The following is a 12,894-nucleotide window of genomic DNA, read 5'->3' as shown; positions in this document are numbered from 1 at the left end:
TTCATCTGTCTCCACATTATAGGGCTAGAATTCCTGGCCTTGAATACCCAGCCTTGAATCTACTCCATTAACATAAGAACTCCTTAATTTTCTTTGTCCCTGTCCAAACTTTATGCAAATGGACGCCCTGTTTACAGACTTGTAATAATATAGCATAACAACTTCATGTGTCTCCCTTCTGTATGCATAAAATACTCCACTGAGTTGAGGTCCATTATTTGCTTCATTATTCCTTTCTTGTTGGCCATTTAGTTGCAATCACTCCCTCTCCCATAACCTCAACCTCTCCCTCTTAATTAGCCCTTTCCTCTGAGCATATAATACACTCTCATCTCTCCTATCCTACAATTAAAGTACTAAACCTACTCCCCTATCTTTCTCCTTCCATTTTCTGTCAGGTTTTCTGAATAAATATTCCTGCTTAGAGTCTCCATTAGTCATTCATGCCTCGATCTGCTGCAATCTAGTTCCTTCGATCCTGTTTCCCACTTAGCTTGAGCAGCCTCATCCATGTACATGTCACAAGTACCATATTTGCTGAAGCCCCATACCCAGACTTCTCCAAAGAATAGTCCGGGGGTCTGAGGGCTAGGCTGAGGTTGAAGACCAGTCTATACAACCTAATAACTTTTTCCAGCAGTGTGAGCAGCTTGAGAAAAGTAGAGGAACAGTTAGGATTCATCTTGGTTTGGACTTTGCCTAATATAAGGAGGGACAAACCCAGAGGGGAATTGAGAGTATTGGTGAAGGTGGAAACGAAGACACAAAATTCAAGGTCATGCTCAGACGGGGCAGTGCAATGTGGAGATACTCTAAGCTGGAAAGGAAGGAGTGAGGACAGGGGTGGCTGACCAGGAGAAAAGGAAGGGACCGAGAACAGCAGTTATGGGAGTAAACAGTTATCCTTCCAAGCAAGCTGGAAGGATAGAAGATTGTATTCAGATAGCGGGATATGATGTTTCGGATCCGACATGGTACAGTTTGGGGGCTGAGAAGGACAAGTGCTTGGGGGTGAGTAGTCAGGTAGAGTCAGTGAGATCCAGACGTCTATATAAATGCAGACGTCACCCAGAATGACAGTTGGACATGAAGTAGAAAGCCTGGGCCACAAGCCAAAATTCTTAACAAATGTGGGGAGGGGCCAAGAGATGAGTCAGTACCTGTCAGTGATAAGGGAGGGTCTTTCTAATGCTCCCGATTTCAGTGAGGACCACCAATCCTCATCCACTTGCAGAAACCTAGCATTCATCCTGAACATCTTTCCCTCCCTCACTTCTCTCCCCATCCATCTCCAACTTTTGTTAAATGTCTCTTAAATCTCTCTGGAATCCACTGGCTTCTCTGCATCACCACTATCATCACCAAGGGCTGAGATCCCATGGGCCCCTGTTGGCCTCTCTGCCGACATCTGGTCTCTGCACGGCCATCGTGGCGTTAAGCATCTCACCTTCAAATGCGACTTAATCTGGTCACCACCCAACTCCTGACGCACCATCATACTCTTTCTTGAAACTCTTCAGTGGAGTAATGTTCATCTAAGGCTAGAGGTCAGATCCTTCACATTCTCCGCGGCACCTCCCCTCCCCAAACTCATGCCACACCTTCTCCCTCTCCACTCTGACTCTAGCCTCACTGGTTTCCTTTCACTCTCTTGAAGGCTCATGACGCAACCTCTGCCTAAGCCATTCTCTCTATGCTGAATATTGTTCTCCACTCTCCAATCAAGCGCCCTCGGGTCTCCCCTCCACATATTCCTATGGTGACCTGTACCTCTTCTTGGCAGCACAAGCCACTGAAGTGCTTTTGCCTGGAGCTGTGGGGTGACATGACTCATATCTGTCTTCCCCCGCTGCACTACAAGTGTGGTGAGGATGGGTACTCTCCAATTCTATTGCCACGTTGTCCTGATTCCTAGCGTGGAGCTTGGCTCTGTGTGGTAGACAAGACGTGCCACCCGGACCACCTTCAAGGAAGAACTTGCTGTCCATCTGTGGGGAGCACAGCCAGCAGACAGCCTCCAAATGTCAGCCACTGTAGGGTCTGCCTCAGTCACAGACAGCAGCATCTCTGCAGCCTGGACCCTTTTGAGGACAGTCTGGATTCAGTGATTGAGTGAGGCAGGGTGTGGTGGGTCCCCGAACGATAAGTCCAGATCCTAACTCCCTGAATCTTTGAATGAGAGCTTAGTTGGAAAAAGAGTCTCTGTGAATGCCATTAAATTAAGGCTCTCAAGATGAGATCATTCTGGATTTAGAGTGGGCCCCAAATCCAGTGACAGATGTCCTCAGAAGAAAAAGACAGATGGAGATTTGAGACTCGGGCACACAGAAGAGAAGGTCTGTTGGGACAGAGGCAGACACTAGAGTGCTGCTGCCACCAGTCAAGGAGCGCCAGGAGCCACCAGGAGCTGGAAGAGGCGAGGAAGGAATCTCCCCGGCGCCTTTGGCGGGGGACCTGCCCTGCAGGTACCTCGATGTCAGACTTCAGGCTCCAGGACCATGAGGGCATACACTCTGTTGTTGTGCCTTGTTAGAGGACATTGGCCCCCAGGGGCATAAAGACCTGCGTCCGGGCCTCGGCGGTGAGACCGAGGAACAGCCCCCACTCCACAGTTCGCTGTGGGGCCTTGAGGTTCCGACAGGCCTGCGTCACATCCAACTTTTTCTTCTTCCCACTCTTACTTTCGCGCTGCCTCCCTGAACAGATTTCCATCCCTAACGAGCATCTCCCACTCCACGCTCGGTCTCACAGCCTCCAGAGAGCCCGGAGTGACACGACTATAATAAGAGCTTTGTTAAATGAGTTGGTTAAGTAGACAGGGAGTTCCTGAAAGGCAAGAATTACGTCTTGTTCATGTTTACGATCTCAGAACCTAGCACGGTGTCTCGCGCAAAACACACGTTCAATAACAATTTGCTAAGTGACACAAAGAATGCCTGCCCGTGGACGTAGGATGAATTGAATCTATAGATTGAAATGAATTCTGGTGAAATGCTTTTGGGTATCTCTTGTGAGCCTACACCGAGGAAAGAAGAAAGGAAAGAAGGAAAGAAGGAAGGAAGGAAGGGAGGGAGGAGGGAGGAAGAGTGATTGATTGTTGCTTGCTTGTCATGAGCTCAGCCAAGCGTTGCCATCAGGCTCTTTTGAGGGTGGGAATGGAGAGGACACAGCCTCCACAGAGGATAGCTTTTCCCCCTCGAGGGCAACATTTTTGTTCCTGCAGAGCTAAGACTCTCCCTATCAACATGCAGAAATAATTTCACCACCCTGCCCCCAGCCATTCTGACATAAATCCTTACAGATAAATGTTTTTAGTGTAAAGAGCAGAAATAAAACAGGAGGGACATGTTCAAACAAGGCAATGGAATGTGAGTGGAGGAGAAAGAATTGCCACGATTCTCAACAGTTGAAAAGTCTCTGTGAAAGAGATGGGATTCCAGAACGGCTTTGCACTGCAGCCTGTCTCAGGGGAGCGGGATCCTGGGGTCATCTCCTGCAGGGCCTTCTTGTATAGGTGAACAAACTGAAGCTCAGAAGGAGCAGGTGATTTGCTCATGGTTCTGCGAGTAGCTCAGTGGCAGAGGAGAGGCTAGAAACCGGGTGTCTGTCCAATAAATCCTAATGGGTCGTAGGAAGAAAGGAATGAAAGGAGAGAAGAAGGAGGTGAGGGAGGGAGGAGATCCTGGCAAAATGAACAGGGTTTAACATATGAAGAGGGAAGAAAATAATCAGGCTCCGGCTAAGTGCTCTGGACAGATGATATCATTTATTCTCTACAACAATGATGTGAGGCAGTAGCTACTATCTTCATTTTATCATCTATGATGGTGAACTAAGAAACACTGGGTGAGGGGCACCTGGGGGGGCTCAGTGGTTAGGCATCTGCCTTCAGCTCAGGGCGTGATCCCTGGGATCGAGTGCTGCATCGGACTCCCTGCAGGGAGCCTGCTTCTCCCTCTGCCTGTGTCTCTGCTCTCTCTGTGTGTCTCTCATGAATAAATAAATTAAATAAAATAAAAACCCAAAAAACAAAAACCCTGGGTGAGTTCCCAAGGAAATGGCCAAGCAAGGATTCACACTCTAGTCTGTCTGACTCCAAAAAACATACTTTTCCAGGACAACAGGTTGCAAGGGAGAAGAACAAGAATAGAGTGGAAAGTCAACTGAAGGGATGCTGTTAAGTGGGTTACCAGGTGGGGGAGACTGAAAAGGAGGCCAGGAGTGGGGTTCGAGTAACCTAGGAATCCCCAGGAAAGTCTGAAAGCTCATGCTGATAGTAATAGGGCAGGGGAAGCTGTCTTCCTATCCCCAAATGTCTAAGGAAAGAACAGATGTCAGTAGTGTCTGTGTCTGAGTTTGAGGGAAGGCTTGATGCTAAAGGGGGAAGGAACACTGGGTGGGTAGGGGGGCCATGATTGTCCCCGTGGGGAGATGACTACCAGTGTATCAAGGGTATGACTCTGCAAATGACAAGAAATAGTGAGATGTGCAAGATGGTATCAGTGAAGGAGGGGGAGAGGTTGGGTGGGCAGAGCAAAGGGCCATGTGGGGTTTTGTGTGATGCCTGAGAGGTTTCCTCCCAGAGGAACCCCAAACCAGGCATGCTGCTCATGGTGACTGGGAGGTGGTTCCTGAGAGGCAAAGAAGGGCCTGACATGGGAGGACAGTGTGTTTGAATTTACAGTGATGAGAACTAGAGAAAAGGGTGAAGGCCACTGAGACTAACTCAGTAAAGTGATGTTTTATTTTATTTATTTATTTTATTATTTCTTAAAGATTTTATTTATTAATGAGAGACACACAGAGAGAGGCAGAGACACAGGCAGAGGGAGAAGCAGGCTCCCCACAGGGAGCCCAATGCAGGACTCAGTCCCATGACCACAGGATCACAACCTGAACCCAAGGCACACGCTCAACCACTGAGTCACCCAGGTGCCCCTAAAGTGATGTTTTAGAAATCTTTTTTATTTTTTAAAAAATTTTATGTATTTATTTATTTATTTATTTATTTATTTATTTATTTATTTGAGAGAGAAAGAAAGAGCCTGAGTCGGGGAGGAACAGAGGGAGAGAGAGAACCTCAAGCAGACTCCCCGCTGAACCAACGTGGGGCTCCATCTCATGTCCCTGAGATCACGACCTGGGCTGAAATCAAGAGTCAGGTGCTCAGCCAACTAAGCCACCCAGGCGCCCCTAGAAATCTTTAAGAGTCAGCACATTCTTTCCCAGCTATGGTGGACTAGCTTGCAGCAGGCCAACACAGCTGCTAAGAACAACTAGAAAAGCCAGGCAAGGTGCAGATTCCCTCACACAATCTCTCTCTCTCTCAATATCTTCTTGCAGATTTTCTCTCCGAAAGGGCCTGGGGATATGGCAAGCAGCTAGGACCTGAGGGGCCACATCTCATAAGGAGGGGAAGCTTATTGAGATTTGAGTTGAGCCCAACCTTCTACATACCGAGCATTTGTTAATCGTTGGCGTGGGGCGAGAGGTGAGAGGAGGGAGAGAATCAGAAGAGCTTGGGCAATCTCATGAGCTAGAGAGGTACGAAGGGAAGCCTCTCCAAGGTGGCCAGGACTTGAGGGCTAAGACCCTGGAGAGGAGTGAGCCTGACACCCAGCACTGATTCCCGCGGCCTTTACTAATGAAGCTGGGCAAAGCAAGGGACTAAGAAGGCAAGTGGAAGAGGCTGAGAAGCAAGGCAAAGTTTTTACAAGAACAAAAATCAAGGTTCAGTATCTCCTCCAGGATGTGGGTGAGGGGGTCCTAGAACACACCTTGGGTTCTCAGTGGGGACCCCTGAAGAGCTAGAGCAAACCAGCTGGAGGTAGAGTCTTAAGAAGACTCTGAATACATTTCAAGGCAACTTAATTCATGTTGGGTTCAGCAGATCTGATGCCCAGTTACCTGCCAGAGGATAAACTGAAGCTTTTGTAGAGCGGAGAAGCATCTTTCAGAACCTCTACAATATTCAATCCATGATATCCAATAAATGATTACCTGACATATGGAGAAATAGAATGAATGGGAAAAAAATCAGAAAAGGGGACTTTTACACATAGGTGATCCGGGTAGCAATTATCTGGCACAGATTTTACCCTACTGTATTAAGAAAAAATAGATGACAAAACAAAAATTCTCACCCTAGAAACAGAAGCTTTAAAAATATCAAATAGAATCCTAAAACTGAAAAATACAATGATCGAAATTATGACCTCAATAGTTCAAAAATCAGATTGCGCACAGTTGAAGAGAGGATTTGCGTGTTGAAGGTGGACCGAGCTAGAGGCAAACAGTAGGTTCTCACACAGATACACCGGTGCTTGCTGGGATCATGTTCCCAACCACCTGCATGCCAGCTGTGGCTTCAGGCTCTGCTTTGGGGGGGGCCCCAGGCTGAGACAGAAGGGCTCCGTTTACCCCGAGAGCATCACTGCTGTGTGCATGGGGGCCAGTAGACCTGCTTTAACTCCCGCTGCAGCATCGCAGAAACACAGTGTGTCCAGAATATTCTCTGTCCCCTCCTCCTAAAGCCAAACATCGTTGGTGAATCAGCCTGTCTCACCGTTGGTGAAATATCCTGCCGGGCTGGCACGTGCAGCTCCAACCCTGGAGCACTTACTGGTCAGAACAGTCAGGGCACCTGGGTGGCTCGATTGGTTAAGCCACTGCCTTCAGCTCAGGTCATGATCCTGGGGTCCTGAGATCGAGCCCCGTGTCGAGATCCTTGCTCTGCGGGGAGTCTGCTTCTCCCTTGCCCTCTTCCCCTCCCCCTGCTCATGCTCTCTCTCCCTCTCTCTATCAAATAAATAAATAAAATCTTAAAAAAAAAAAAGAGTAGGCAAATGAGGCCCCACATTCGAGGTTGCATTAAGCCAGCTAGCTGCGTGGAGACGTGGGCTTATACTGGGAATTGCATGTACATGAGGTGCTTTAAATCACCTAATTGCTGCAGGGACCCCAGAATGGATGGATGAGTCTTCCCAGCTTTGGCTTGGTCTAGGCCCTACCTAACGATGCTTGGGGGGAGCAGAAATTTGATGTCGTGAGTGTGGTCTGCTAGGCACGTCATACCACCTTACCGCCTCTAAGTCCAAATAAACCCAGTTTTGAGCACCGCACCCTGATAGGATGGTGGCAAATGCCATCTCTGTCACTGGGCCCACCACCGTGATGGTGACGAGCCCAGCTTCTGAGGCCTATTTGGGTCCGAATTCCAGCTCTGCCACTTATGAGCAAGTTGCTTCTCATTATTGTCTACTCGCTATGATTATCCCCACTTGACACGAGAAGCATCTACCCCGTTGGCTCTGTTGGCTCATGGTGAGGATTAAATGTGTAAATATGTGTAGAGCTTTAGAACACCGCCTGGTGTGTTAACCACGTTACCTGGGGTAAGATGGGGTGAGGCCAGACACACACCAAGCCAGAGAACTTGGAAAGAATTTTGAAGTGTGGCGGTGCTCACAGCTCTCTGTGTGGGACATGGCACACCACGCAGGGGCACCACCAGGGTGGGTCGTGGGACAGAGGTGGGAGCTATGGGCAGGTCCCTTTATTGTGGCTTCTGAGGGCAAGAACAGGCAGGGCAGGGCAAGCAGGCTTAGGATTGGGTAGTTTGAATAATTCCACGGGGCTCTGTGGCATCGGAGTCACCCTAGTACTGGCCCTGGGCAGTGAGGGTGGCGGGAGGGTGCTCTGGAACGTGCGAGCCCGATCAAAGACGTGCTTGCTGGTTGGACTTAACTCTGAGCACTCAGGCAGGAGAGCTGATGGCTCCTAGTCAGGGCCTCAAAACTGGGTCAGGACAGCACTTTTTAAAAACTCTATTATGCTTGGTAGGGAGAAAGTTCTCAGTAATGACGAATTCACAAGCTGATTATGGCTCAGGGTCAGAGGGCAAGAGGACTCACACCGTGACATCCCCTTCCCAGGAGCATTGTGACAAATTACCACAATGTAGGGACTTAGGACACAAATCGATGATTCCCCAGTTCTAGAAGTCAGTCATCTAACACGGGTCTCACTCGGGCTAAAATCAAGGTGTAAACAGGCCTCCTCTCTGGAGACTCTGGGGTGAAACCATTGTCCATACTTTGTCAGCTTCTAGAAGCCACCTGCATTCTAGAGGCCACCAGCTTCAGGAGGCCACCCTGCTCAGCGTCCCGTCCTCCCTGTTCAAAGCCAGCAGCACGGTGGCATCTTCAAGTCCCTCTGTGACTACGGCTCTTCTACTTGGCCCTTTTACTTTAAAGGATCCTGGTTATCTTCCGCCCACCTGGATAATCCAGGAAAACCTCCCTATCTCAAGGTCCCTAATTTAATCTCAACTGCAAAGTCCCTTTTGCCACGTGACACAGTTACTGGTATGTTCATCACGGAAGTCCACATGGTCCTTGACGCCAGGCAGCTTCCGCACCATGACTGAGCCCACGAATCCCTGTGGAGGCTGGGAGTCCGCGAACCTCCCTGGTGGACCCCGAAGCCATTTGCCTCGGAGGTTCTCCAACTTCCCAGCTCTTCCATTCCCACAGGAGTCCATCAGCTTCCCTGTCTTGGGGACACCATCCCATCTCCCACGTGGACCCTCTCCCTAACCTTCAGCTGAGTCATCCCATCCACGTACACTCCAGCTTTTGGAAAATAGAAGACAGGAAAGGGTCTGCTTTTGAGGGGCTCCTGGGTGGCTCAGTTGGTTAAGCATCTGCCTTTGGCTCAGGTCATGATCTCACAGTCCTGGGATCGAGCCCACCATTGGGCTCCCTGCTCTCCCTCTCAACCATTTGTGCTCTCTTGCTGTCTCTCTCTCTCTCAAATAAATAAACAAAACTTAAAAAGGGGTCAGGAGCGTCTGCTTTTGACTCAGCAACAGGAACTTCCCCAGAAGGAAGGAGACTAGGTTAAAATAAAACCCCATGGAGCGATCCTGCCACCTTCACTGGGGTGGTTTGTTTAGTGCCTGCCTTCCTCACTAGACTCAACCCCTGATGGCGGAGGGTGTCTGTACCCCAGTCCTAGTGCAGAGTAGACACCCAAGAGACAACCCTTGGCTGCCTTTCAGTTCAAACAACTGACACCGCTCTCCTAGCCTCTAATTACTCTTATTATTCTAGCAGGAAGAGCCTCCCTCGCTGTCCCATCATGCTATCTCCCGGTACTCCGGTGTCCCCCTCTGCGATGGTAGACTGAGTTTTCTGACCTGGGGCAACTAGGGGGCATTTCCTCCCCTCCCACAGCTGTAGAAGCCAGATGTTCTGTGTAAGGCTGTTGAATATAATTTTGAGGGAGGGGCACTGGGAAAGGCTCCCATCCGTCCATCCGTCCATCTATCCATCCAGTCTTACTGGCACCTACTAAGTGCAGAGGATGACAGAAGAAGTGATATTTCTAGAGCACCTCCTATGCGTCAGATACTGTGCTGTGCATTTTATGTGCATTTTTATCAGAGTTTGGTGGCAAAGCTTTACTCAATAATATCTTGAATTTGACTTGTATGCTTCTCATAGTGTTCAAAGTGCTTTCCCATCTCTAGTCTCACTTAGATTTCAAGAACCTGGGTGGCGTAGGCATGGCAGATAGAATCATCCACGTTTCAGAGCGACGGGGACTGGTGTCCAGAGAAGGGGGCTACACGGAGTCGTGCTAGTGGTCGTGTTGAAGGCGGGGCTCTGGAATCCTGCTCCAGCAAACCTGCCCTCCCATCCTCTCTGCTCCGGTTGGTTTTCACAGCCTTTCTTCCGCAGAGAAACCCGGGCACCTCTCCAGGCATCGTACATAGGCAAGTTCCCCACAAAATACGTACCCTCATGTGTGCAAAGATGAGCGCATATTTGCACGCACACACTTGGGCACAGATATATGCACACACCCATACACATATGGGTACCTACCCTTCTCCTAGAGGGAACTCGTTCATATTCCAGGCCAAAGGCCTCTCTCCTGTAGCCCCCTCCCCATCCTCCTTTCCCCCTTTCCCTCTCTCCTTTTCCAGATGCCTCATAGAAGCTCTGAGTCATGTAGTTTTGAGGTTCCCTCCTGTGGCACAAACAGGGAAACACCTGACCCTCATGCATCGTCCCACGTGGAACTGGGCACGGGGAACAGGTGTGCTACTAAGATGCTCTGTGAGTGAGTAAAGTCTTGGATCCGGGGGCTCCTGGGTGGCTTGGTCAGCTAAGTGTCTGCCTTCGGCCCAGGTCGTGATCCCAGGGTCCTGGGATCGAGCCCCGCTGTGGGGCTCCCTGCTCAGTGGGGGTCTGCTTCTCCCTCCTCCTCTGCCCCTTCCCCTGCCTGTGCCCGCTCTCTCTCTGTGTGTCTCTCTCAAATAAATAAAGTCTTTTTATTATACATATATGTATATATTTATATATATTTTTATTGAAGTTTGATTTGCCAACATATAGTATAACACCCGGTGCTCATCCCGTCAAGTGCCTTCCTTTTTAAAAAGTCTCTGATCCAGCAATCTTGCATCAGGTTATAAAACCTGAGCACAAGCTATCTGCCATAAACCTCTACTGTCTTTTTTTTTTTTCTAGACTTGTCTGCACCAATGATCATGATATTATTAATAACAGTAACCACATGGTTGGGTGCTTACTCTGCTCCGGACACAGGACTAATGGTGGTGACCTGCCCACGGCCACCCGTCCAGTGGTGGCCGCTGGCGGGCTGCTCTCACCTGGGTCATCTGCGCTGTGGGGGCCGGGGGCACGCACAGAGCGCAGCATCTGGGCTGGGGGGCTGGGTCCCCCGCGGGGACCTTCCACGGGGGGCTCCCTCCATGCTGCCCGGTTCCCCGCTAGCTAAGCTTCTCCCTCCGTCTACACCAGCCCAAACCCTACAGGAGCCTCTGGAGTCTCAGCCCCCCTGTGAGTGAGCTGCTCCCCTCCGAGAATTCTCCAATTCACCTCTGGCGCAGGGTCTAACAGAGGCTGGACCTTGCCGTCCAGGTGCAAGGCAGCTATTCGGCAGGTGTGGTATCTGTAAGTGTCCTGACAGGTGTTGTGCCAGGAGCCGGTGATGGGGCCGGGGACGGAGTGACTCCTGCCTCAAGGGCTTTACAATCTAGTGCAGAGGACAAATTAAAGAATCGCCAGTATGCTGGGTGAGACGGGGGAGGTAAAGACCATCTGGGTGCAGAGAACCAACGAACTTTCTGGAACCAGAGGAATCCTCAAGGAAAGGCTGCCGGATTGCAAATTTTCTTACTCCTTAGACGATTTGTGAATTTAAGTCTTGTCTTCTCTATCATCTGCTTCAAGACCGGTAACCTTGTGTGGTTTAGCCCTCGTGTCCTTCCTAATTGTGAGTCCACGAGAACTCATCAGAGAACACTGGCCAGTTTGAACAAGACCCATGTGAGCAACGTCTGCAGGGAACTTGCCCCTGAGCCTCCCCTGATGTCCCCACCTTAGCCCACGTCTTCATTCCCTTATTCTCACTGGCTGCCCCAAAAGTAGCATTTAGGACAATTGGGGGCTTCCCAAGGAAGGAAAGGTCTATGTAAACTTGGCCACCCCGATTCCTTGGCCCTGTTCCCTTAGCGTCCTCTCTTGGAGCTGCCCGGCAGGGGCCCCGCGGGAATTCCAACCCCAGGTAACAAGCGAATGTGCGTCCTGCACGGGCCTGCAGGACATTACTCAGCAGAAGAGCGCCAGGACCCTCACTAAGTCCAGCGGCCGAGCAGAGGGCAGAAATCCTGCCTTTCTTCCCGAAGAAGTCTGCGCTTAAATAAAAATTAATGTCGCTCGGTGTTCCTAAAACCAGACTCCGTGTGAGGAATGTGTAGGCTCTGGGAGGGTGCACGGGTGCCTGGGCTGTGGAGCCCCTCAAGGACCTCACAGGTGAGCCAGAAAACAAACCCATTCGGAGATAATCATAATGATGACGGTTTCCAGAGGGTGCACATCTCTGGGGTCCCGGGTCCCGAGGGCCCCTCCACCTCAATCCTCCAGGTACGGTATTAGTACCCATACTGAGGGTGAGGGGACTGAGTTCTACCTTGCCCAGAGCCGTAGAGGCCAGCTGCAGAGCCAGGATCTGAACCCAGCTACTTGGTGTAGCTCCACGGCCTGTGTTTTTTCACGACAGCATGCTGACCACAGATTGAAGGGGATTTTTTTCACTTCATAAAGTAGAATAACATAAGTGCTCCTTACAGAAGGTGTCATGGGAATGCAGAGGAGGTCAGGTGGCTCGAAAGCAGAGTGTTAGCAAAGGTCTCATATGAAGGTAGCGATTTTTTAGATATTAACTTTTATTTTTTGGATCCAGAAAGATCCTTAAAGGTCAGCTAGTTCAGCATTTCCTGGGTGTGTTCCTTTAAGGTGTGTGTGGTGGGTGCCTGGGTGGCTTAGCGGTTGAGCATCTGCCTTTGGCTCAGGACGTGACCCCCCGGGGTCCTGGGATCAAGTCCCACATTGGGCTCCCCGTAGGGAGCCTGCTTCTCCCTCTGCCGGTGCCTCTGCCTCTCTCTCTGTGTCTCTCATGAATAAATAAATAATCTTAAAAAAAAAATAAAGTGTGTGTGGTGGGGAGGGATGGGTGGGGATGGGTATATATGTGCATAGTTTTAAAAGCCTGGGAAACGTTGCAAATCATATCCCACTCTTGGTGACCCACCAATGCCCATTAGCAAATTAAAGGCTCTGAAAAGTCCTGTGGGAGGGAACTCTGTTCAACCCAGGGTTTCGAGAACCCACTTGATCATGCCACCCTCTTTTGAAAAACCCTGATGCACATCCCAAGGAACTCCTATTCCTCAGAATATCGGGGTATCTCAATCCCATGATTTTACCGGCAAAGAGAAACAAGACCAGAGCGGGTAAGTGCCGGGCTCGGGTTCCCAGCAAGACGAGAGTCGGGGCTGGACTGGCACGGATCAGAACCGTG

Source organism: Vulpes vulpes, chromosome 12 (genome assembly GCF_048418805.1).
Source record: "Vulpes vulpes isolate BD-2025 chromosome 12, VulVul3, whole genome shotgun sequence".
Classification (NCBI taxonomy): Eukaryota; Metazoa; Chordata; class Mammalia; order Carnivora; family Canidae; genus Vulpes; species Vulpes vulpes.
Note: the sequence above shows the minus strand (reverse complement) of the source record.